The sequence below is a fragment of the Phasianus colchicus genome, chromosome 4, assembly GCF_987193195.1.
Source record: "Phasianus colchicus chromosome 4, bPhaCol1.hap1.1, whole genome shotgun sequence".
Classification (NCBI taxonomy): Eukaryota; Metazoa; Chordata; class Aves; order Galliformes; family Phasianidae; genus Phasianus; species Phasianus colchicus.
The window spans coordinates 37,487,887-37,513,137 of NC_143439.1; the positions used below are offsets into that span (position 1 = coordinate 37,487,887).

The following is a 25,251-nucleotide window of genomic DNA, read 5'->3' on the forward strand; positions in this document are numbered from 1 at the left end:
CCCAGAGTTTCATTTGCTGTTATTGAAGGCAAGAGGTTTATAAAAGTTAATGAAATACTGCTAGCTAACAGACTGCAGTCAACATGAATCTCAGAAAAAAAAAAAACTAATAGCTGCCTATCGTTATTACACAAGGCAGCAAAAAATGCATTAGTCTTTCCAAGCTATAAAACAGAAAATATTTAACATTTTCATTGCAACTTCTGCCTTTGAAGTCAGCTGATTAACAGCATCATCTCTTCTTTATATGGTAAAGCATGCACTGCCATCCTACAGTGTAAGCAAATGCACTGAGAGGAAGACAATAGAACTCGAACCCAAAGAAACTGAAGTGTATCAATTATTTTTGAAACCAACTCTTCAGTTAGCTTAGAGATGTCCTCTAAGACACTGTTACTGAGGAGATGCAATCTTCACCTGACTACATAAAGTGCAAGTCATTTCAGAGAAAAAAATTGACACTTAGACATTAAGTATAAACTTGTGTAATCCTAGTATAAGACGAAAAGCTCTTTAACACAATAAAATTAACATTACTTTGCAGCTCCATAACAGTTGAACCATCACTGAAAGACTTGCCTGTTTGCATGGCTTGGTTGTGCATTTTTAAATTAAATCTTGCTAATAATTCAAGAAATTTATGATACTGTTTGCTTTCTGGGACATAGGAAGAGATTAAATGGCTCTAAAAACATCAGGTCTTCTAAGATGCACTATTACTGATAACAGCTAAATAAATTTCCTTATTACTAAGAAAAAATAATTCTGCAGCAAAATATCCATGAAGTTCTGTATAAATAAGTCTTTTTTTTTTTTTAACTGTAACACATTTGCATCAGTATAACTTGGGAAAAAGGAGTTCACAATCTTTTTCTTTTGAATGAAACAGAGAAAGAACCACTGACCCTTTTATTACAGCAGCTCCTCCAGCTTTTTTTATAAGCTTCCAAGTTTACTATTGTTCTGGAACCAGCTTACAGTACACATTACAACTAACGTTATTCTGGATGCTGAACTGTTTGCTGAGGATGGTAAGATCAGATAGGCTCCACAATAGTTCATCCATTCATTCCTACAAAACCATGAAACCTGTCTTTATGCTATAGAAACTAATTCTTGCACAACTCACCAGTGTATGAAATGTCAGAAAAGATCCTTTCCTAGAGCACACAACGCCAAACTACCACTTCTGAACTCCATCTTCTACACTCTTTCTCCTCATGCTCTGCCTCTTCTACACTCTTTTGTTACTGCTGGAACAAAACCCAATTCGTTGCAGATGGCTAATAATTTCCCATGTCCAGGCAAGAAGTTATGTAATGCATAACTCTTGCTGTGTTCCCTTGTCTTAGTGAAGAGGAGAAAATCATTCACAGAAAAGAACATGGAAATACTTGGACAGATGTAAACATCTTTGACAGAAGGGAGACATGGGCAATAAGAATAATTGAGTGTGATAGAGAGGACTAAGAAGGCAACAGGAAGGGAAACCTCTCTGACATGCATAGAAGGGGAAGGAAGTGGCTATATATCACCTCAGATAAAGTTTTCCAGTTGCTTTAGATTCCTGTTCAGCTACAAGGAAAGCACTTCCACAGTGACACAGTTTAAGGAGTCCAAGACTCCTTAAACCCCTGTAGAATAAAATCCCCACACAGCCCCAAAAACTTCTCATTCATCCATTGCTAAACTCTTAGTTGTTCTTTCTTCAGCCTGGTACTATCACCACATCACCCAGTACAAAAACACTGGGTGACTTTCTGCCTTTGTTTCCAATTGTAGTTAAGATATTCAAATACATTTATAGGTTTGTCTCCATCTTCAGCATGCATAGCAGCAAGATCTCAAACGTTCTGTATTTTACATAGCATAGCATTTGGTATGAAATTAAATTAGAATAGGATTGGATTAACTCAGAGACTACTGTTTGTCCTAGAAGGCATATTCCTACCCTTCAGACAAATCAGAGGCTGCTCTCTACCTGATAGTATTAGGCCTTAGGTCACAAAAAAAACATTCTTCACAAAAATAGCTAAGGTAAAATCTTTCTATAACTTGCAAGATTTGCAACAAGTTAACTACACATTAAGTGTACATAATTATTCAGTTTTTAATAAAACCTCAAAATTGATTTCACTTTATAATTGATGTTCTATGAACTTTTTTCGTAGTTATACTGCACTGTAGATTCCAATGGTACATACAAGATGTCCTTATTCCCTTCAAGAGGGACAGACTTCTCCCCAAAATAAGCAACATTAGATACTTGTAATCATAACACCAAGAGTTAACAATGCATATTAAGTACATCTGTTATAAATAGTTTTGTCAGTATCAAAGACCAAATATTATTTACAGCAATGTAAATTGTGTTAATTATTTTAATACTCTCTACTTCATATTTGCTATATCAAAGAACTTTGTATGCACATTTACCAAAGAACAAGGGTTCTGCCTGAAGATATTACTATTTCTGCACTGCTGGATAAGTGTGTCTAGGGAGCCAGAAAGCTCTCTGAAATAATGCTGCTTCTCACATTGAAGTTTTAATTTTTGTTTATTCTTCAACCCTTTGACATAAACTTCACAATAAATTATCTGCTTGTACACTGCTTGTCTAGGTTCCCCTTTCTCCCATCTCCCACCCCACAGAAGCAGATTATCCTCATGAATTCTAAATGTTAATGACAAAAGTTCTGAAATCATATTTCTTAGGTGATTTTGTACAGAACTTTGTAAGCACCAAATAATACTTCATTAAAGGTTCAGTAGGTTATAACATGCTCAAACCTGACATGATGCTCAAGATTTGTTTTTATGCTAAGCCAAGCACAAACAGGCATTTGAAAACACCTTTCCATATTACTGAAAAAAATTCTGGTAGCGTTCAATCAGCAACTCACCTTTCAGAAAACAATATTTCCACCACTACCACACCTACAGCTTTAGTTTTGTTTCTTCATTGGTAAACGATGGATAATATCTCAGGTTCGATACTGGGAAAAACTTCTTCTCCAGAAGAGTGGCCAGGCACTGGCACAGGCTGCCCAGGAGGTGGTGAGACCACCATCCCTGGAGGCATTCAAGAAATGTTTAGATGCACTATTTAGGGATGTGGGTTAGTGGGCATGGTGGTGATACACTGCTAGTTGGACTGTATGATCTTAGTAGCCTTTTCAACCATAACAACTCTATGAGTCTACAAAAACCTTTCTATAATCATCTGCTGATTTTCTGGAGGGTAGCAGTTGCCCTCCAAAGAATGAGTTAGAAAAATTTAGAATAAGGCAAGTATATATGAATTCCAGCTCAGATGCTTAAAGTCTGGTGCGTATAAATTCATAAAGCCAATGACAACTAATCTCTCAACAGAAGGAAGTGCTTCAGGTTCTCCTAACAAATACACACAATTGCATCTTTAGTCATACCTTAAAAAGTGTCACTTATTCATTGCAGAGAGACAAACACATTTTTCAGTTCTTCTGAAAGCCCTATGGAAAGTCATGACATGCACATGAGCTTGAATGTCATCAACCACGTACTATACACTATATGAACAGCAGTTTCTCAGCTGTGCACAAAAAAAGGTTAATCCCATTTGATTTCACGCTAAATGCTGTATTGGTATACAACAGCAAACACCAAAGCTAACAACAAAGCCAACGCAAACCTTAGAAAGCAAGGCAGCAAAGCAGGCAATCAAATAAATGCTTTTATTTGATCATCCCTAACTTAGAGCTACAAAGTTTGCCAGTTTGCACTCCTTTCTCCTTCCCCATAGCCCACAGTTCACATCCAACAGGAATAGTTCTTCTGGCATAGCAATGAATGTGAAAGCATTTTAGCTCAAGCACTTCCTCCTAACTGTGCCTAAAGCTAAGTGACACTTATCAGTGCTTGTTGATGATAATTTTGCAAAAGTTAAACTGGTTGCAATGTAATAGTCCATTCCAGACAAGTGCCTCAGGCCAGTATTTCAGCCAGAAGTTCTTGCTAGAACTGCCTATCATTTCCAAGAAATATCAATTATGTTTCCCTCCTCACCTTCTTTCCTCTTTTCCCTTTCCCCAGAAGAATTTGTTTCTTCTATACAGAAGAACAAATATCTACTTTTTGTCCAGCTATAACTGGATGTCCATACACACATTCTGAAGCTTAAAAGCGTGAAGTAAATCTCACCTGGCTACTGGTGAGACTAGTTTTTGTCTACAAACATCCACCTAAACTCAGAAAAGCTAAGATTTTCTTAGCTTTTTCTTAGATTAGAACTTCAGAGTTTCTAATCTACTTCCATTCATTTCCCTGAGAATTAAGCTTCTCAAAAAAAAAAAATCCACCTGCATAGAATACATGGCATCAACATTATTTACCATTGATCCTCTCAGGGAAAAGAGTATAATAGAAGAAAAAAACCTGTTTGATCAGGCATCACCAGGCGGAGTCGCATTTAAGTTGTACAAGTAATATACTAGTTGATGCTTCTTCACTAGATATAGGTGTCATCATTTTGAGGAGGTCAGAAAGTCAATGGACCTACAGTTCATCATCTGCATAACTGACATCAGTCAGAAAGAATATTTAAATGTTCAGAACTTGATCTGAGTAATTCTGCAACACAATGGATATTCACATTCTTTCACTCCTCGTTTCTTTTTTCTGCTATTTTTTCCTTCATCCTCTTCCTGCCCTCACACCTGCACTTACCCCACTCTCCCAATTCTAGTCAAGCACAGGAAAAGGCACACCTCTTAGCCCTTGGTGAGGAGTATCCTGGCTCCATACTTTCAGTATCTCTTTCCATTTGTAGAAATGTTAGGCGAAGCAGTATTCTAAAAAGCATAGAAACTCAAAAGAAAACAGAATGCCTTTGAAATCAGAACATCTTTTGCTATATTTGACTACAGTTTTCACAAAGCAGAATATATCTCTGGATAAAACAAGCATTTATTTTCTTTCCTAGGTAGATAGACACTTCTCCTGACCTGCATTTTAGAGCTGTTGTAGGGGAAAAAAAAAGCACAAAAAGGTCTAGGTAAATGACTGTTCTAGTAATTACATTTACTCAAAATCTATTTCCAGTTTCTTCAGAAACTTCCCATGGTTGTTTGTTGTAGATTCTTCTGGTTCATGCTGAAGCTCTAGAACACAGCTGGAGTAAGGAAATGAAAGCCAACTTACCATAGCTACTTAAGGAAAAAGAAAGCTAGTTCGTTAAGTTCAGAGATCTGGTACTTGGAGCAATCAAGGTGAAGCCAGATCAGAAGTTAAACTGCCAATCACACTTCTCCTTTTTGGACTTGTGTGCAACTTCTCTGGAACTTCTTACTGCACTTGCTTTTGAAAGCTTCCATGCCCACTCCATGGAACAGGCATTTGCTTCATAACGGCAGCTTATCTGTATTTCACTCAAATTATGTAAGAAATAAGTTCTCTCTTTCCTTTAGTCTCTTAAGAGAATCTGGGCTTTGAGAAAAAGAGTTTAAAGTCAATCTCTTATCTTGTTCATTGATTCTATAAGTCTCTTACCTATACTGTACGTTTGCATAGTTACCTTTGATAACTTTCTACATTGTACATTTGAGCCTAGAAAAGCATTTATAAACTTCATGCCACCAGTCTGACTCGAAGCTCCGTTACCTCTCACCTAGCTGAGAACAAATAAGAACAAACAAGTCTAAAGAAGACTCGAATATTCATTTGATAAAGATTTGCAGGATGGGGCTAACAGATGACTTCATGTAGGTCCAACAATGTGATAATTAACTACAATCCTGACATTGAATAAAAAACAGACAGATTTGGTCCTGCTTGGGATTTTAACTACAGCTACAAAAGCTAGGAACAGTTCCACAGGGAAAACAGAGGGAGGAATCAAGGTCCAGTAACTATACTATATATATTTTAGGTTGTTTAATATGCATTTGTTCAAGTATTACCATAGACTTTATGCAGACATGTCAAGCTGATTAATCCAGTTGGTATACTACAACCCAAATTACATCAGGAACATGTTTCTAGGATAATCTTTCAGCTACTCCTGCTTACTGTAAGAAGTGGAACAGGTAACACTAGGTCGGTGTTGGTACTTCAGTCTGTCACAGCATGCAACATACTTCTGCACATTCAGAAATTGTATTTGCTCTCCTTTAAGAATTTATTATATGCTGTTGTAGTAACTGAAAAATTAAAATATCAGTTAGTGAGCAAATATTAATGGAAATGAGCTCATAGCATGTATATTTCTAGAAGATGCAGACAGGAAATTACTTCAGAATTTGCTTCCTAAGGACTAAACAATTAGAAGGAAAAAACAAACTGCCACAAGCATGTTTGGAAAAGGAGATTCTGGAAGAAACAGGCTTCTACTAGCTCCCAGTCATTGGCTTGCAAAGTTGCTCTGACATTTGCAGAGAACTCATGAAGAAAACAGTCCTCTTCTAAACTTTTCATCAAGTTCTACACCCAACTTAATTGAAAGCAAGTCTTCTACACTATAATGGACATTAAATTTTCAGCTACTGCAGCTTTTAGGCCGCATGTTACAGAAGAGCACTCTCATGATAGACATCCTATACAGCATCACGTACATTTATTTTTTATATTAAGCCACTGGCAAGCAGTGATGCATGAGTTTCTACCCAAATTCACAAGCTGACAATGAAGTATAACTCCCGCATACAGAAAAAACTGCCACCTTTTGTTCTACTGAGGTAATCAAGAAAAAAGCTTTAGGTTCAACCTTAAGACAAGAAACATTTAAAAGTTGTATGACAGGCCTTTCTTCATTATTGAAAAGCAGTATAGTGAAAGAGGTGTCACAGAATCATTAAGATTGGAAAAGACATCTAAGATCATCTACTCCATCTACCAATAGCGCCTCCTAACCCACATCCCTAAGTACCACATCTACACATTTCTTGAGCACCTCCAGGGACAGTGACTCCACCACCTCCCTGGGCAGCCTGTTGCCAGTGCTCCAATCATTCCATCAGAAAAAATTCTTCCTAACATCCAAATTGAACCTCCACTGATGCAATCTGAGGACATTCCCTCATCCTGTCAACTCCCACCAGTACACTATTTCTTCTCCTGAATAAAGGAGATTGCTGCAGCCTGCTCAAGAGGTCTTCTCTCACCAGGAGAGAAAGAGAAAGCTTCCTTTCAGCACCTTTTTCATGAAGGTATTAGGAACATTGATACCATGAAGGTATTATCACTACCTATGCTTGGTTCTGTTCAGTCAGTGCTTCGTATTCTGGCTCTCAAAATAGTATCCCAAAGGGAGAAATATGTTTTCTTCAGATAAAGACTAATTTTATTGTATCAAACATGAGGATTTGTCCCAATTGCCCACGCATCTGAGACAGAGCACAAAGCACAATTTGTGATGGGATCTGACCACAGGAACGTAAAACTGCTTTTCATGAGACTCAGTAAATGTGAGAAGCTTCATGCATGTGCAGTCTTAATATTAAAGGGCTCTTCTCATTGTCTTTTGAATATATCTGGAAGTCTAACTTGAAAACTCCCCAAGATGTGCATAAAAAAGGTAGAAAGCCTTTCCAGCACGTGAGAAGGCATTGCCAAATGCAGGGCTCAAGCATTTCAAAGTTCCCAGAAAGCAGTTTGTAAACATGAAAGAAAGTTTATTGGGCATTAAAAGCTCAATGAATTTTTGCATTAATTCTCCCTCTCCACCACAATCCAGTGTCTCAGTTTGCTGTATGTACATTGTATTTCTGTTATTGCAGAATTAACTTTTCTCAGAAAGAAACATAGGTTTCTTTCCATGAGAGGGAAAAAAAAAATAAAAAGCTCTTCCTTATTACTAAAACCAAAGTCTATTTCTGTCTGTGTTTACAGAGATTAGTTTTCATTTCCTTTTCCCCTCCTTGGTTGTTACAGCATTTGACCTACTTCTCATCACACTGACTTGAGGCAATATTAAAAAATATATATATTTCTAAGCAGGCACTTATATACCAGTTTATAGAAAACACAAAACTACCTGTAAATAATTTATGAATGCTAACCTTGAAGAATGATAAGAGCCTAACAGTAAGGGACAGGCAGAAGCTAGATATAAAGTTAGCCAGATGCAGCTTGATGTTCACATGCAGGTATGTAGCAACAGAAGGCACGGGATAGGAATACTCTTGTAAAAGTATTAGTCACTATTTAGTTTAGAAAGTGATACAGGAAAAAGCAACTTACCATTTCTGAATGCTCAAGGAGTTTTGAGAACAGCATGATCTCCAAAAAGAGATGGTGCTACCTCAGTTGCTAACCCTTAAATGGGGGTGAGGAGGGGTGGACCCTGGTTCTACTCCTTCCAGTCACTCAGGTGCATTGCTTGCACCTGTGTTCTCTGGATTACTCACACCTTCTCACCTGGTGCTCAATCACTGGTTCTGGCCCTGACCTAGCAATTCTCATACACATGTTAAAACATAAGCAGCCAGAATACAAGCAAGTATATGACCAGGATAATACAGTCCTTAACTATTTCAGATACCCCCTAAAAAAAGGGATGCAAGACCTTTCTCAGGCATACTAAATACACATTGGTTATGTTCTTCAGGAATTTACTTTGGGGAAAAAAAAAAAAAAATCCTTTCTGCTCTTTTACAGAGAGATATGAGAAGATTGTACAAGATATACAGAGGGACAACCAACTAGACTACCCAAACACGCAGATTAATAGAATTTATGGAGAGGGAGATATATCTCATTCCTTGATAGCTGCATTTCTGACATAGCCAAATATTTTGAAAAGAAACATCAGAGTAAGAAAAGAAGAACTCATGGCTTCAGCACAATACCGGAAATCCCACTTCAGTTTACACAGAACTCACAGGCAGATGAGGCCATACCAGTACAGGCATCTCCATGAGATACTGCCTGACTACCCCCCACACCCATACCATTGGGTGGCTCTGAAAGCCCCTCAGCTGCAATTGCACAGGGCTGCACACAGCACATCCAATCTAAGGTGCTCCAGCACTTGAAGTACAGAGAAATCATTGCACCCCCAGAGCAATCCGTAACACATCTTTCAGGGAAAGTACAAATATACTTAACTTTCTAGGCCAGTACAATATACACACCTTCAGAATCATGAAAAAGAGTACTTCACACTTGCTTCTCCTCTGACCTACTCACATCATATTATCTCTAAGAGAGCTATATCTTCTAACCTCAAGCTTTTTGTAACAGATGCTCCTGATTGTCTGATTTCCTACAGCTGGGCAGGTAGTAACGCCCCTCCCATGCTGGGGCAGGCAGCAAGGCCCCTCAACAGCTCTCACCCAGCTTCCTCCTCTTCCAAATTTATTTGATCTGGAACAGTAAACAGTCTTCCATGAAAGTGTAGGTGAAACCTCCATCTTTACAATATATTTTCTGTTGATAAATGTTGTTCCATAGCTATCTTGAAAGACTATTTTTCAGGGAGTAATGTCTCCCGTGCTGAAGGCTGACGGTTGCACAAGGATTGCCTGGGCTGGGTTTGGCTGATCTGTGCAAAACAATACACCATATTTGATAGGGTTTGCATGGACCACTGAGCTCAGCTTTTAGCCTGCCTTACTGTATGGATCAGGCTACATGAGTCTGTGCTGGAAAATACATAAGTTGCACTAGCAGAAGACTCTGATAAAATATTAACAAGCATAAAATAGTCAAACCAGTCCTCACACTATCCTGTACTTGAGGACTTGCATCTAAATGTTTGATGTCATGAGAGTATATTTTTCTAAGTGTGTATAACTCTTGTAATACTAAATGAGAATACGTTCCATGGTGTCACACTAACACATTCATTGACTATCCATCAGCACAAAAAGGGTCTGACTCACTAGACCAAAACAGAATGCAAATATAAGAATTTTCTAGCTGTTAGGGAAGAAGAAACACCACAGAGAGAATCCCTTTGCCACATTCTGTGAGAGCTCCCCCAGGAAGTAACATGAAGTCACATAATTTCCAGATTTTATAAAGTGACTTGCCATATTTATACGTGCTAAAAATCTAGAGACTTATTTTAGAGTAAAATAGGGAATAAAGGTAGGGCCACGCAAAATTTCAGATGACTGCTACTAAAAAAGGGCTAGCAACATATAAAAAATTTTTATCGGTCTCTGAAGTTAAAAAGGCAATCAGCATGAATTTCACTACTGGCTTAAAGGAAGGCAAAAACTTTGGAGCCTTAAAAGAACATTGCAATATTGCAAATATTATTGCCAAATATAAAGTGACGTGGCTGAATTTATCAAAGTCTCACAAAACTGAAAAGGACAACGACATACTAAGAGAAGCAATGTAGTGACAGGGCTAAAACTAGTGAAAGATATTTCAGAAAGGAGAGTGATTATTTAAAAGAAACACAAGCAAAGATAGGGACACTGACTAACTTGGGGAAGTGTTTATCTGATCACATCCTTTCTGATACTTGATGACCTATTTTTGTTAGCCAGGACACACTTTTCTTCTTTATGATTTATACAGTCGGCTATTTACATCTTTATCCTTATACTCTCTGTATTCTGAAAAGCAGCATTTACTGTTGTCCTCAAAAATGACTTTTATTATCTCCTAGTTTCTCCATGAAATGTTTAGATTTGCTTATTTTATTCAGATTATATATACATAGCATGCTTTCTCCTCCAATAGCAGAGAGAGATGTTTTGTCTAACTTTCTCACTGATACACTGAAATGTTTGGTGCTAGAAATATTATCCAGTTATGCTGGGTTTTTTTTTTTTTTTTTTTCCTTTAGGTAAGTGGCTGAGTCTTTAGAGAACTTCATTTTCTATCATAAGAAAGATCACCTTTCAGACTGTTTCAGAGTGATTCAACAGCAGCCAGCTGTAGATTTAAAATCACATTTCCTAGGTCTTTATATCATAATGCCACTAGTAATAAGAATATTTTGAATTTCCATTCTTATAACCATAGACATATAACTTTGAAATAACAATCATCTCTAATAATTGTATGCTAACTGGTGACTGATTGCAAAATTGATAATTCACTCTGAGAGAAGCTAAAAGTCTTTATGCAGCAAAAAGCCTCACAGTTTTAATAAGAGAGAGATTTGTAGGATTGGCACCCGGTAAAACCCAGCATGTTTTGGCATGTTTTGTACTCTGTGTTTTCCAGTGCTTTGCACATTGAGGAAAAGCAAAATTATTGCTTCTTTCTGTAAGTTCCAGTTTGGAAATCTATCATGGAAAGAATAGAAGGGATTAAATAGACCTGAGAGAACCATATTATGAAGGTGAGAAAAATTAAATCCACTTTTGCAGGAAAAATTTACCAAATTTTCAACCATTTTCAAAGCAATTACCACCATAGTCTTTACGAACTTCTTTAAAATTAGTTCTCATCAGAAGTATCATGGTGTTACTTTAAAGACAAAGCTGATGGGATTAAGAATAAACTCACTACTTTGAATAATATTTCATATAATGAATTACATCAGGTAAGACTGGGTAACTTCTGTTAGAGGTAAATTTAGCACAGGAAATACTGACTACTCACTTTGCACTGAGTTCAGTTACATTAAATTTAATGTCTTACAGCAGAAAACACCAGACTTGGCTCTTCCAGCAGAACATGAAAAGAAGATTGCAAGTAATGGATGTTTCACATAAGTCAGTTCTAGCACTGAGTACTGGGTTTTTGATCATACGATGTACAAGAGTTAGATTTCAGCCTGCACTGCATTGGGTATTCATGTATGCTAAGAAACACTCCATTAGTCAGCTCCCAGTAGGCCTTTTGTTTATTCCCGTGTTACAGCATTTTTAACAGCAAATTTCTAAGTACAGTTTTCTCTCGGCTTTCAGAACATCATAATTTTTAAGCGAAACAGGAGTTTAGGGGATAAAAATAATTGGTGGAAAATGCACACCAAATGCAAGTCTACATTCATCATATGTTAGTGCTGAGACCTTTTTTAGGCGCCTCATTTGTCAGATATGACAAGTTTTAGGATCTTAAGAGTTCACTTACATTATCACTCCTATGTCATTAATTGTAAAATTAGACTTTTTACTATGAAGCTTAATCTATTTTGACTCAAATTATTTACAGTTTTAATAGATGTGCAATATGCAGATCCTCTCATCTGAACTATAAGAAAGGATCTAGCAAACACAAAAGTGATTTTGTTAAATTCATACAAGCCTATAAATCTCAGAGTTTAAAATTTTCTTCATCTAATTTTATATTACTTCTTCCCATTTTATTGTATTACTGTGCTCAAGGGGCAACAGACCAATGAAAAGTGGTTCTGTATTGTTCATATCATTTCATGTTGAGAGCAAAATGTAGTGACACAGGTGTAAATAGAGGATTTTGTCCTTGTTACATGGCTCAAAGCTTAACTCATAAATAAAAGTAAGGAAAAAGAAGACTGAATTCTTGCCTTATTTAACTCCCCATGGAGCAATTCTATTGTTCAATTAATTTTTGTAATTGCAGAACCTGCGAAATGACTTAAATTTAGGCTGTTTTACTGGCATTTTTGCTCTTAAATTTAGATCACTGGCTTGTTAAATACATCCTTTAGTTATATGGCCGTGAACTGAATGGCTGTTAATCTATTTGACATGATAATTATGCCTGCCATTGAGTTTACAGCTTGCACTTTGAACAGAGCACTTCAGAATGCTACCTATTCAGAAACCTTTTTGTTAACCAAGTAAATAGTTTTGAAGGTCCATGAGATTACTGATATATGAACCAGTGATTCAGTACAGCCAGTAAACTTGATGGGGGCCACTTATTTGTCTTTAGCAGTGGCAAGAGAAGTATGTGGTGGTAAGTCCATGACACTGAGTAGCTGCAAATCACTTCATTGAATCACAGAACCATAGAACGGCTTGGGACAGAAAAGACCTTAAAGACCATTCAGTTCCAGTCCCCTGCTGTGGCCTGGTTGTAGCCACCTAGATCAGATTGCCCACAGCCCCATCCAGCCTGGACTTGAGCTCCTCCAGGAATGGAGTTCCACAGCTGCTGTGAGCAGCCTATGCCAGTGCCTCACCACCCTCTGACTAAAGAATTTCTTCCTAATATCTTATCTAATCTCCCCTCTTTCAGTTTCAAGCTATTTCCCTTTTTCCTATCACTACCTGCTCTTGTAAAAAAAATTCATCTCCAGCTTTACTGTAGGCCCCTTCTAGGTACTAAAGGCTTCAATGAGATCTCTCCAGAGCCTTCTCTTCTCCAGGCTGAACAAACCCAGCTCCCTCAATCTATCTTTCCAGGAAAGGTGTTCCAGTCCTCTGATTATCCTTGTAGCCATCCTCTGGACCCACTCCCATATATCTACATTATTCCTACACTGCGGCTCCCAGGGTGCTTTCTGCCCCCAGTAAAGGTGCTTAATCAGGTTGGTTCCTTCCTCAGATTTATTTCAATCAAATAACACTTTACATAATAGGTTGCTTTCAGTACATATGCACTGTAACAATACCCATTTACCTCCATTTTCAGCAAGTTTATGGAAAACGGCATGGAAGTGGTCAGGGTTTCATTCTGTGCAAGTGCTGATCAATGAGGATAATGCGGCTCCTTTTGCTGTTGAAGTCCAAGATGGAGTTTTCACCCTTAACACTGATAAAATGCATCATGGTGGTATACAGGATGCAATGCATAGAACTGACTCCCTCCTGCACATATAGGAATGTTGGAGCACACTCTGCATAGTAGTTGCTCATAAATATTAGAGAAAGTTCTCTCCATTAGAGTATCACACTAAGTAGTATTTCTGCTGCTGAAGAGATGGTGTTTTGACTTTTTTAGTGATGTTTTGGTCAGAGGTTTCCCACTTTGTGTCCCATGTCCTTTGCCATTCACCAATACTTCAGAGTTAGTTCTAACTACAAGATGCTTTAGGATATAAATCAGTCACACAGGTGTTCCTTTCTTCTACCTTGCTACTTTTTAAAGGATCACATTTGACTCCTGAGTCCAGGAAGACACAAGAAATTTAAATTTCAAGCTAGCAGCTGTAAAATCTTCCAATTATTTCTTATTTTATAATTGACATCAGTTAATATCATTGAAGAGGAGATAAATAAGGGAAGAAAAGGAACATACACATGACAATCCTATTTATTGGACAGATTGAGTAATAAGTGTCTGTTTATTTTTCCTGAAGGTAAAAAATTGTCAGAAGAAACAGACTTTTAAAAATGTTTCCCTTAGAATTATAAGGAGGAAATTTCAGTTTCAGTGTTCTTGATGAAAAAAAAATTAAAGAGCCATCATTCTATGTCTATGAGCAATGCATCCTAGTGCCAGCCTCTGAAAAAATAAATACAAACATTGGATAGTAAGTCTGAACTTGAGCTGCAGGGGTAGCAGAAATGGTTTCCACAAAACCCACTGCAGCAATTCTTCTCCATGGGTATTACTATAGACTACACAACAAGTTGTCATTTAAAAGTTCAAATCAGAACTTTCTTGGCAAAAGAAATAGTTTAACTGTGAAAGCAATTCAACATATTTTCAACACTGGATCTGGTCTCTTAATGGAAAAAATACAAGCAATGTATTCTTTGGCCAAAGAACAGATTACTTTTTAAAACTTAAACCCCAGCTTGTACCTGGGCTGCCTGGAACAAAATCATATTAACGATCTGTAATGCAAGGTGACTTCATCTTCATGTAAACAGCTAATATTTAATTTAGGCATGTATGGTGAGCAAATATGTAAGTGTATTAATCCACTGCAATCTTCTGATGTATACTGCAGCTGTGTGATTTGATTTGAATTGATTTTGCAACTGACTTTGGTGACCTCCAAAAAAAAAAAAAAACCTCACTGCAAAGTGATTTATGATGGCAGGACTCTCTATTACATAAATACTTTCCAATGCATTAGTCAGAAATCAACTATCTTACTTCATTAAACCAACATAAATAATCAATTCTTATCTGATTTACCAGGATTTTATGCATGGAAAAAATATTCTACCTTTATGCCAAACGGAGTTAAAATGTTGATCATGTAATATGAAATGTCTCTATCTCAGACTGTAAGTGCGACTAATCAAAATCAGAGGCTGCATTCAAGATTTTAGCTCTGATCAAATTCTAGGTTGCACATTACAAGAATTAAATACAGTACTTCAGCACTTACAGCTAAACATGCATATGCATATTTTGATAATAAATAGTGCTGAGCATTAACACTGTGCCATTTTGAATTTAAATGGCCACATAGTTTAATCACAATGGAAAACTAAAGACATTGCTTAAATATGAGCATTTTACAAATGCCATTAGGAGACAAAGTCATTACTGGCAACACATTAGTAACATATATTTTATTCTAAAACATCCCGAAGCACTTTACTGTATGCATATGCTTGTGAATGCTAATATGTACACACTGCCATTATACATAGGAATCACTTCAATCATTATAGAAGCAGATATAAAATTTGCTTCCTGTGCACATGGAGACAGAGAATAACACATCTGCAGAAGTAATACACTTTCTTTTTAATTTAAAAGGATAGATTCACTACTGAATCTATGGCTTCTTATTACAATGCAGAGACATTAAAAAGGGTTTTCAACCAACACCCACATGATCATCAGTACTTCTGCCAGAATTCAGTTTATCACAGACCACTACCTTCTCAGCCTAGTTAGAGAAGGCAGAAAGAGTAGGACATGGTATTATGTCATCCTCTAAATGCTAACGGTTTATAGAATGGGAACATGACGTTGACAATCAAAAAATTCAGAAGCACCTCAGTTACCTCAGTTGAAATTTAAATATCTTGTGTCTTCCTGGACCTCAGTTATTTGCTGTCTGAGCCAGAATTAGGTAAGCTCTTCTTTCATACCTTCAAGATGCTGAAATATCTAAGGTCATATCTCTGGGCAACCCCTACAGCTACTTTGGAGACAAGACTGAGCAGCTTCACTGTCTAAATCAGAACCAATCCAGAAGTTAAGCTCTTATCTATATCTCAATGCAAACCTGATCAAGTATGCAACCCAAATTTCATTTTGCTGATGAGAAATTTAATGAGTCATTATTTAACACATAATATCATCATTTAATCCATAACATATAACATACAGTCCCCAGTGCAAGGACAGGAAGCTGTGATTTTCCTCTTTCAGATATCCATTCCATTCACTGAACAACAGACACCTTTACTTTGCCTGAAGTCTCTCTCTGAGCCATTTGCTTGGATAGTAATTTTGTAGTAAAACTTACAGAGATTGTCTGGTCATCTTTTGTGGACATATGACTTCCATGTTCACCCTAGCTCCTTAAGTTCAAAACATGGGGAAAAATGAAGGCATGAAGAACCTCAAACAGAAAATAAAAATAATTCTGTATTTCCTGTTCCTCATCGACTTACTCATTATAATAACAGAAAGAGGTGTTTTACTTATTGAAATACTGCAAAGAAGTGATCAGGAGAAGGATATTTCCATGACACCTCCTCTTCCTTTGGAAGATATGCTTTACAAAAAAAAGGAACTAAGTCATCCCAGACCTCTAAGTTCATGAAAAGACTTTCATGGCATTTTCTTGAGGAGTGCCTCAAGGAACATGGTATAACTCAGCATCTCCTGTATTGAGATCTTTGGAGAACTCTCAGCCACCGTGCAATGGCCGTTTTTGTTTCAGGGGACCTTTTCTTTGGCATGTCAACTGCATTGAATCTCCTTAGACAGTTAGCCAAACACGGGCAGTGCTGAGCTCATGCTCCCGTCTCTCTGGGATATAGAGCACAGGCATAACCTTGCACTGCCTAGGAAGACTAGACAACTTGTACAGGCTCTGCATGCTAATGCAACAGCCCACTACCCAAACACAAAGCATTGTAGAGTCCAAGTCCTTTTTAAGATTCAGTGCAAAGATGAATGATTAATAGCAAATCCAATTCATGCCCAAGATTCTGTTGATGCATTTATGACCCCTATCTTCCCTCACTGAGGTGTAGGAAAGGGTCTTGTCTGCTGCTGTGAGGGATCTGAATTTCTGTAATACTATCTGAATATATACAGAGTACAGCTGTTACAAAACTGCCAAAGCCTAATGCAGAGAGCTGCTGCTGACTGTATGCATACCTGTACTGGGCTCAGCAGGAATCACCTGCCTGACTTTCAGCAATAAACAATGCTCAGCTACGAACATCTGAGCTAGAGGACCAGTTTACTTAGCTATCAGCTTCTGGCATTCCTATTCTTTGTTGGCACAGGTTAGACATCAGAGGGAGACTATTACCAGCGCGCACTGCAAGTACTACATAATTTGCCAGATAAGTTAGGACTGACAACACTTTGAGTTCTACAGTATTTTCCTTCTGTAATGAACTGCAGGACCCTCTACAGATACCCAAAATACTGTGGGACAGACACAGGATTGAACTTGTCTCTCTTTCAGCCCCTTGAGCTACATCAGTAACTTTGCTAGCTGCCAGGAAATAACAAGCCCCTCTCTCTCTTTGAAGCAAAACATCTGATCTTGATCACAAAGTCTTTGCCTCACACTACTAACAGAAAATTCAGGAAATATTTGATAGTTGGAAAGGGAAAAAAAGCAATAAAAAAAAAAAAACCACACAAAAAAAGAAAACCCATAGAACTCTTTATGGTATTTTAGAATTTTGCCATCAGTTTCTCTTCTTCCTGCCTATGATCCAGCAACAGGAGGGAAAAGATAAAAATATTTGTATCAAAGGATTTGTCTTTTTAGAAAAGGAATATTGCTCTTACTAAAGGAATTGAAAACATTTTTAAATACTAGAACATCTACCATACCTATGGACTTTTTCCAGTTGCTATATTTTGTATCTACTGGTAAAACGCTGTTGTGTCTTCCAAGAGCTTCTACTTCATTGAAGTTTCTGCTTCAATGAAACAGAATTAGATTTTCTGCTATACATTGAAGAGGTTTCTTGCTGATGTTTCTTATCCTCCAATGTACCTATGGAATTCCACTACACTGTACTATGAAACCATCTTCATACAGATATAGTTATAAAAGACAACAGATGAATACAGGCTTAAACAGAAAATGAAATAAATAAAGTTAAATAAGTGACAACCCCACAGAGGCACAAACAAAACCAGTCAGTTATAAGGAGGCATTTTCCTTAGGCAAAGATTGTTCAGCATGATGGACTACCAGAACATTTTCCTGTAAGACTAGCTCATTATTTTTATGTTAACTTCATGTACAACAGAAGGTATAATATGTGGTTCAACATTCTTCATTTCATCTCTTCTTATGTGCTCTTTCATTTCAACTCACACTGAGCCATGGCACTACAGCATAGACATTTTGCAATGTCATACAGTCGGTTTTGAGATGGGACAATAATACTGTCTTGATTACAAGGCACTTAAAGAGCGGATCAGGTAAAAGTGCAGTTTGCAAGGGCTAACATCTGCAGAGATATCAAGTCAAGACAGGAAATCACTTTTAATTTGGCATCTCCAAATTTGCAATTTAGTCCTAAAACAGAATGCTTAAAAAGAAGAGCAATGACGCAAATGGTCCCCAGGACTCTTTAGGCTGAGGCTGACCAGCTGTTTCAAGCATAGCTGCTCAAGGATCATTAAGAGGATAAAGAAAAAGGAAAATTTTAACTCCTGCAAATGGTTTGATTATTGTTCATCTGGCTTTATTTTTCACTGATGATAATCTGCACTCAGGAGTAACAAGTGCTGCACAAGCTAAGTATATGACACTTGACTGCCTTTCTAACGGCAGTGGTGAATGGGAACCAGATAGAATCGGGTTATACAAACTCTGATTTAACGGAGTTCATTTTTTAATGCATGTGTTACAAAATGAGACTTAAAAAATCAAAAAAGAACAATGGAACTATGTGGGTAGCTTACACTATCGGGTGTAGTACTATTACATAGAAAGAAATAACGTTCTGAAATTGCAATTCATATGCCTTTTTCAAAACAAATAGTAGATATAAAGGAAATGTCTCGATGAATAATGGAACTCCTATTAGTGCAGTGTGCCCTATGTTTAGAAGTTTGCCTCAAAAGATGAAATGGCCACCTCCTCCTTTGATGGAGTTTTTCCAGCACAGAGCTAAAAAAAAAAAAAAAAAAAGGCATAGAAGAAACAACCTGATAGTCTGATACTAAACTGAGCCTTGTTAAATTGATATTTTCCTACGTGAACTATATATTTCTAGGTACTGCCTTCAGATGTTACTTTCAAATGTCTTTTCTCCATCTTTTCTATTCTCTACAAATTATTTTGGTCTCAAAATGAAGTGAGCCCATTTATCTATTAGTTTCAGGTTTATCACATCAAATTAAACATGAGAATACTCAGTAATTACAAATCACTTCGCCCTGGAAAATAGGATAATGACAGAGTCCTTGAAATCAATGAAGGTTAAAGCTGCATGTTTATAACCACGTTTCTATAAACCACAGATAAGATGCTGATTAGGATATTATATCAGCTACAAAACAATTAAAAGTTATATTTAAATCTGAAGGAACAGGTTTATTTTGAGCGCTGCAAGGCCTCACAAATTTATCCAGCAAATAAACCACCTGATGTGATGTCGAAGATAACAAAAAGGGAACTTTGTTCAAACTTGTCTTATGCCCACACTCTTCTCACAGCTAATCATTTGGGGACATTAACTACATGTGAGATGTTGCTGAAAATAACAGTCTGCAGAAAATTGATGGGCCCAGAGTTTTTTCCAGTAGGAATGTGTAAAAGAACATTATGTCAGCTAAAACACGGACAAAAGTTTCCAATATAATAACTGCAGGTTGTATCTAGGTCAATTTTGAGACTATTCATTATTAAAATGAATAGTCATCCTTCCTTATCCTGCCCAACAGAGATGCTGTTTAACACCTTTTTACCAAAAGACAAATGAAAAAAAGAGCTCTGCATGCTTTGTTGTGAGCATATGGAAAGTCTCATGTGCTCATTTCCAGAAGTCAAATGTTACAAGTCTTTCTCAGACTGTACCTAAGGATGTGCCTGAAGACTTTCCCAAATCCTCAGAAGAATATTATCCTTACCAACAGTTAGCAGCATACATGAGAACAGTAGCAGGTTTTTTTTGTAACTGTAGTACCTGACCTTTGTAAAGCTATATTTTTTTGTGGTGGTCCCATGAAATTAATTCATCCCTTATAGCCAGCTTAACTTTAGCTTGAACAGCAAGATTTAGCAGCGAGAACAAGTATGTTATAAATGCAGGATGCAACGCACCTGACATCAGGGAGTTTTCACAAAGGCTCCAGAATGTCCAAACCAAGAGAAAGTTTGCCAGTGACCTGCCAAATCATCTAATTCCTTCACCTTCATAGTGCTGAATACATTAAATTTGCCATAAGCTTAAATTAAAGCACATACTTTTCTGAATCAAAAGCTGACTTGAATTATGCCTGGCCTTTTTACTTTTATTTTAAAACAATCTATTTTCCTGAGGGGCTTACTGAGGCAGCAAATTGTCCATATGGAGAATGCTGTAGCTAGAAATCACAAATTATTTCTGTTTTTCTTGCACTAAAGACAACTTCCATTTTAAATGCTTCTAGTTTTGTTTTGGTTTTTTTTTCCTATTGAAGGCAGATCCAAGGAGGTAATAGTTTGGTTGGGAAAATCCATCATTGTTTCCAGTTACAGCAATATCAATTCTACATTTTCCTGATCAACAGAATGTTAAGAATTTTCTACATCTGGAATCAACAGATGTAGATAAGTAAAACAAAAAAATGTTGAGCTGAACATTCTCCATTAGAGTGTTATATTATTTTCCTGCCCTTCATCTGCTCTTTTCAATCAGCTTTCCCCTCTTTGTGTTTCCTTTAAGTATTAAGGACACAGTTTCTGCACAAAGATTGTGAAGTTAATCTGCAGTGGTGGCAGCTCTTTGTTACTATGTGGATATGATTCTATTGCAACACAGAGGTCACCTCTGAGTCCCCTCCAAAGCTATCCTTCTAAATAACATGCCAGATCTTTTCTGGCATTGGCATTAAAAAGGATCCAAGTTGTACATAGCATACATGGATAAGCAGAAACTATTTTTGACCTTTTCTTCATGAACTCCCATTATTAATAATCATGGCATTTGAAAAAATAATGCTTAAAGTTCCACTTTTGTTTAAAGTTTCATACAGATTTAATGTTTTACTTTCATGTAAGAAAGCCTGGATCACAGCCTCCTTTGTTTTGATCTCCCATATAATAATCTTCTCCAAAATGATATACACAACTTCCAATTTGCCACTGAACAACAATGTTCACACAAGCAATAGCTAATGTACTGTAAGCCTAAACTCTAATTTCTCTGTTTGAGTTCCTGCAATTAAGTCTGTAATGTGCCTTTCAAGTGCTCAGAAACACCACATTTGTTTAAAATCTGTAATATTTTACTTACAATTACTTAAAGATGTGAGGCGAGGTGGAGTTATTGTTGTACTCTTCAGCATCTTGAAGTAACAGAATTTTTTTTCAATAATCTGCTTTCCTGGTCAACAGCTGGAGTATGAAACTATGAGGAAAAAAACCTAAAATTCTCCAAACAGTGTAATTTTAGTCACTTAAAATCAGATCTACCTTCCATTATATACACACAGCACTATCAGCATGTACACAAAGGAAAATGTTTGTTCAAACTTCCTGAGAAGTCTCAACCCATAGATTTGAACTAGATCTTCCTTTATGTTATTTCTGTCTTATGTTTAAATTTACTCTCCGAAAGTATATGTTAACTACAGAATTTGATATATTATTTTTCACTTCCAGCTGTATTCAACTTTTAAATTTGATGCCCCAATAAATATCATCTGTTTTTATGGTTGTGATTCAATTCTAAGACTGAAAAGAAAATCACAGAATTGGATCCATCTCTTTATGAACAAAGATAATGCTGCTCTAAAAAGTTCAAAATTTAAAAGGACTAAGGTTTGGGGCTTACACTGTCAATACTGGCCTGTTCGTTCTTCCATCTGAACACTGTGGTGTCAGTGCCTGGTTATCAAGGCAACAGAAGTTGCCAGTCTTCTCACTCCTCTCATCTTACTATCTGTGCCACTCCATGGCACCAGTGGGGAGCCTCTCCTGCGGGGTGGGTTCCCACAGCATAGAGCTGCCCTGAGCCTCACAACTAAGTCCTGGCATGAGAGGGATGTGATCTGAGCCCCAACACAGAATCAGAGAATCACCAAGGTTGGAAAAGACTTCCAAGATTATCTGGTCCAATCATTCTCTTACCAAGACTGCCCACTAAACCTCATCCCTAAGTACCACATCTGTATGTTTCTTCAACACCTCCAGGGACAATGACTTCACCACCTCCCCTGGGCAGGCTGTTCTAGTGCCAACCAGTCTTTCTGAGAAGCCTTTCCTAATATCCAACCCAAACTTCCCCTGGGATAACATAAGGCCATTACCTCTCATCCTATTGCTAGTTATGTGGGAGAAGAGGCTAGCCTCCACCTCAGCACAGTCTTATTTCCTGCAGTTGTGGAGAACGATAAGGTCTCCCCTGAGCCTCCTCTTCTCCAAACTGAACAACCCCAATTCCCTCAGTCACTTCCCACAAAGCCTGTGCTCCAGGCCCCTCACTAGCTTCATTGCTCTTTGGATGAACATCAGGGCTTAATGTCTTTCTTGTAGTGAGGAGTCCAAAACTTAACACGGTACTCAGTATGTGGCCTCACCAGTGCTGAGTAGAGAGGGAGGATCACTTCCCTGCTCCTGCTGGCAACACTGTTTCTGATACAAGCTGGGATGCCCTGGCCGCCTTGGCCACCTGGGCTCATTGCTGGCTCATGTTCAATTGAGTATTGATCAACATCCCCAGATCCTTTTCCTCAACACAGCCTTCTAGTCATCCTGCCCCAGAAACAGCCAGGAGAAACACACCCTAAAAGCTAGGGAAAAGTTCAAGTTTTGAACAAAAAATTCAGCAAATTAATAAACAACCTGATAGGAAGACATCTTTCCAAAGGATGTCCAACCAAGCAGAGAGTAAACAGCATGAAATCTGAAGTTTTATAAGGTATTCTCATAATTTTTATGTTTGCAAAATCAGCTAGCGTATATATACATTTCTTGACAATTAAACATACATTAATTTCACAAATTAAGATTGATTCAGATTCCAATAAATAAATAAATAAGCAAAGAGACAGCCAAGGAAAAAATCCTCCAGAAATAAAGACTATCAAACTGAAGAGCTGAATTTCAAGCTAGGATATATGCCTTAGGGAAAGCAAATGAGAGCTCCTGAAGGTCAAGCTGGTGGGGCAGTAGTCCTGGCAACAAGGTTACAGTTCTGTTTGTTACAGTAACCAAGAAGACCTTTGGGATGATTTAGGAGGTATTTCCAGTGTTATTGAGCTCACCTAGGAATACCGAACTATTTTCACAGATAAACTAAACTGGCTTCAAACCTATAAATAACCATACTGGACATTATTTCTCTGTTCTGATTTATTATTAAAAAAGAAAAAAGAAAAGAAAAAAAAAAAGAAAAAAACCAAACACTTTTGGGGGTTACTTTTGCAGTTTAGATTATGTTTGCAAATTAAACAATATAGCAACTCACTTTTAGGTAAACGTGGCAGAACTTTTAAATCTGAGGGCAAGAATGAGAACCAATGATCATGGAAAGGGCTGAGTCAGCAACCTTAAACATTTACAGATCTATAAATTATCAAAGCTGTTAGATGAACTACAGACCAATATTTATAAAAAAGGCTACATGATCATTCATCTCAGTGTAACTCTGTTATTATGCTTGTTTATAATTTTCATTCTGGAGCTCATCTGTGCTTTTAAAGTGAGAGCAACTCAACACTTCCAGACAGACATAGGGAAACTTTCTACATTGTGCAGCCTTCTACATCAATGACTAAGTAAAATTTCGTTTCTCAACCATATGTGGAAAGTTATGTTGTTTAAACAACAGCTTTAGACCTAGACAGATAAAACCAAAATAAACCACAATTGTTATTTTTTTCTCTTACCCTTACTATCTGGGTAATAAAAGATTCATTTTCTCAAGTGAATCAAAGCTGCAGGCTTGTTCTGTGATTTTTTTTTTTCTGCTTTTGTTGGGTGGTAATTTGGCAGCATTAATTGTATTAGTGTTTCTGGCAGCACCCACAACAAATATGCTTATTTATGGAAGAAGTCAAATTCCAGCCTACTCTGGAATACTAAATATACATCCTTCATCACATCCAGATTTAAATCCAGCTACAACCTGAGATTGATGTATGGTTTACCTAGCGAAGTGCTCATAAAATTTCTGTTCCAAATATCATACTAAAAATTAACTGCCTACATTAAACCACAAACACTTTTTGCTTTTGCTTCTATCTTTCTGCTTTCTTTTGTAGCATCAGAGCCAATTCCTTTAACCCTAATTAGAATTTGGTATATCACATGCTCTTTTGGTATGTCCTTAAGTTGAATTTACTTTCCCTTGTGTAGATAGAATACCCTAGTGGTACTGCAGCCTTCTGCACTACTTTTGATGTCCTGCAATACTTAGAAATGGATTCATGAATTTCAATAGGATCAGAAAAGGATCTTGAGATCTATGGACGTAGATATCCTGAGAGCTGGGAACAGAGAAAAGTGACACTGCTTCAAGCCAGATCTCTCTCCAGCCTCTGTGGTTGTCCCTGGATATTGCCAGTTCAACAGATCAGAAACCAAACTTCAGAACAGCTACCAAAAACAGTTTAGACATTGCCCTGTGGTCTGTGCAGAAAGGTGTTCAAATATTTCAGATCTTGTGAGAGTTAGGTTGTGTTTTTGCAATACAAAACTTCCAGCACTAAGGGACGGGCTTTTACTAAACTTTCTTACAAAATGGCTGCAGGGATTGTTGCTCACACCGCGCAGCTGAGGCAGAGCCTAGCACAGGGTACAGTGAGTCTGCCAGGTATTTGGTTTTCTAGAACATTCTGGCCAGCTGGGTAGAAATGATACTAGCTAAGGCAGATAGGCAGGGAAGGGAGAATCCAGTACACACTGTCCTTCCATCCCGCGTGAAAAGTGGGGAACAACAGGTGGGTAATAAACTTTATATGGAAGCTTACCTTAGCAACCGCGTCGAGTAGATTGCGAGCCTGAGACTCCCAGCCAGCGAGTGCCAGCAGCGGCGTCACACGCGTCGCAGAAACGGTTCGTACCGGTACGGATGGCGCTGATTGAGCGCGAAATTTCTCCCTCGCCACGAGGGG

The 25,251-nt window shown here is 37.5% G+C and overlaps 1 protein-coding gene and 1 long non-coding RNA gene across 9 annotated transcripts in view; one reads left to right on the forward strand and one right to left on the reverse strand.

Annotated features, from left to right (window-relative positions):
* LOC149918191 (uncharacterized) overlaps positions 1-25,187 on the reverse strand; it is a 163,685-nt gene extending 138,498 nt beyond the window's left edge. For 3 of the 4 annotated variants that reach the window (XR_016466088.1, XR_016466085.1, XR_016466087.1), the window contains exon 1: positions 21,429-22,102. This is a non-coding gene — a long non-coding RNA (uncharacterized LOC149918191). Of the gene's footprint in view, positions 1-21,428; positions 22,103-25,107 lie in introns of those variants that run through there. The other variant, XR_016466086.1, reaches the window with a different exon arrangement.
* Positions 1-25,251, forward strand: part of LOC116231250 (N-heparan sulfate sulfotransferase 4) — a 158,138-nt gene that overhangs the window by 355 nt on the left and 132,532 nt on the right. The gene's annotated exons all lie outside the window — the stretch shown is intronic.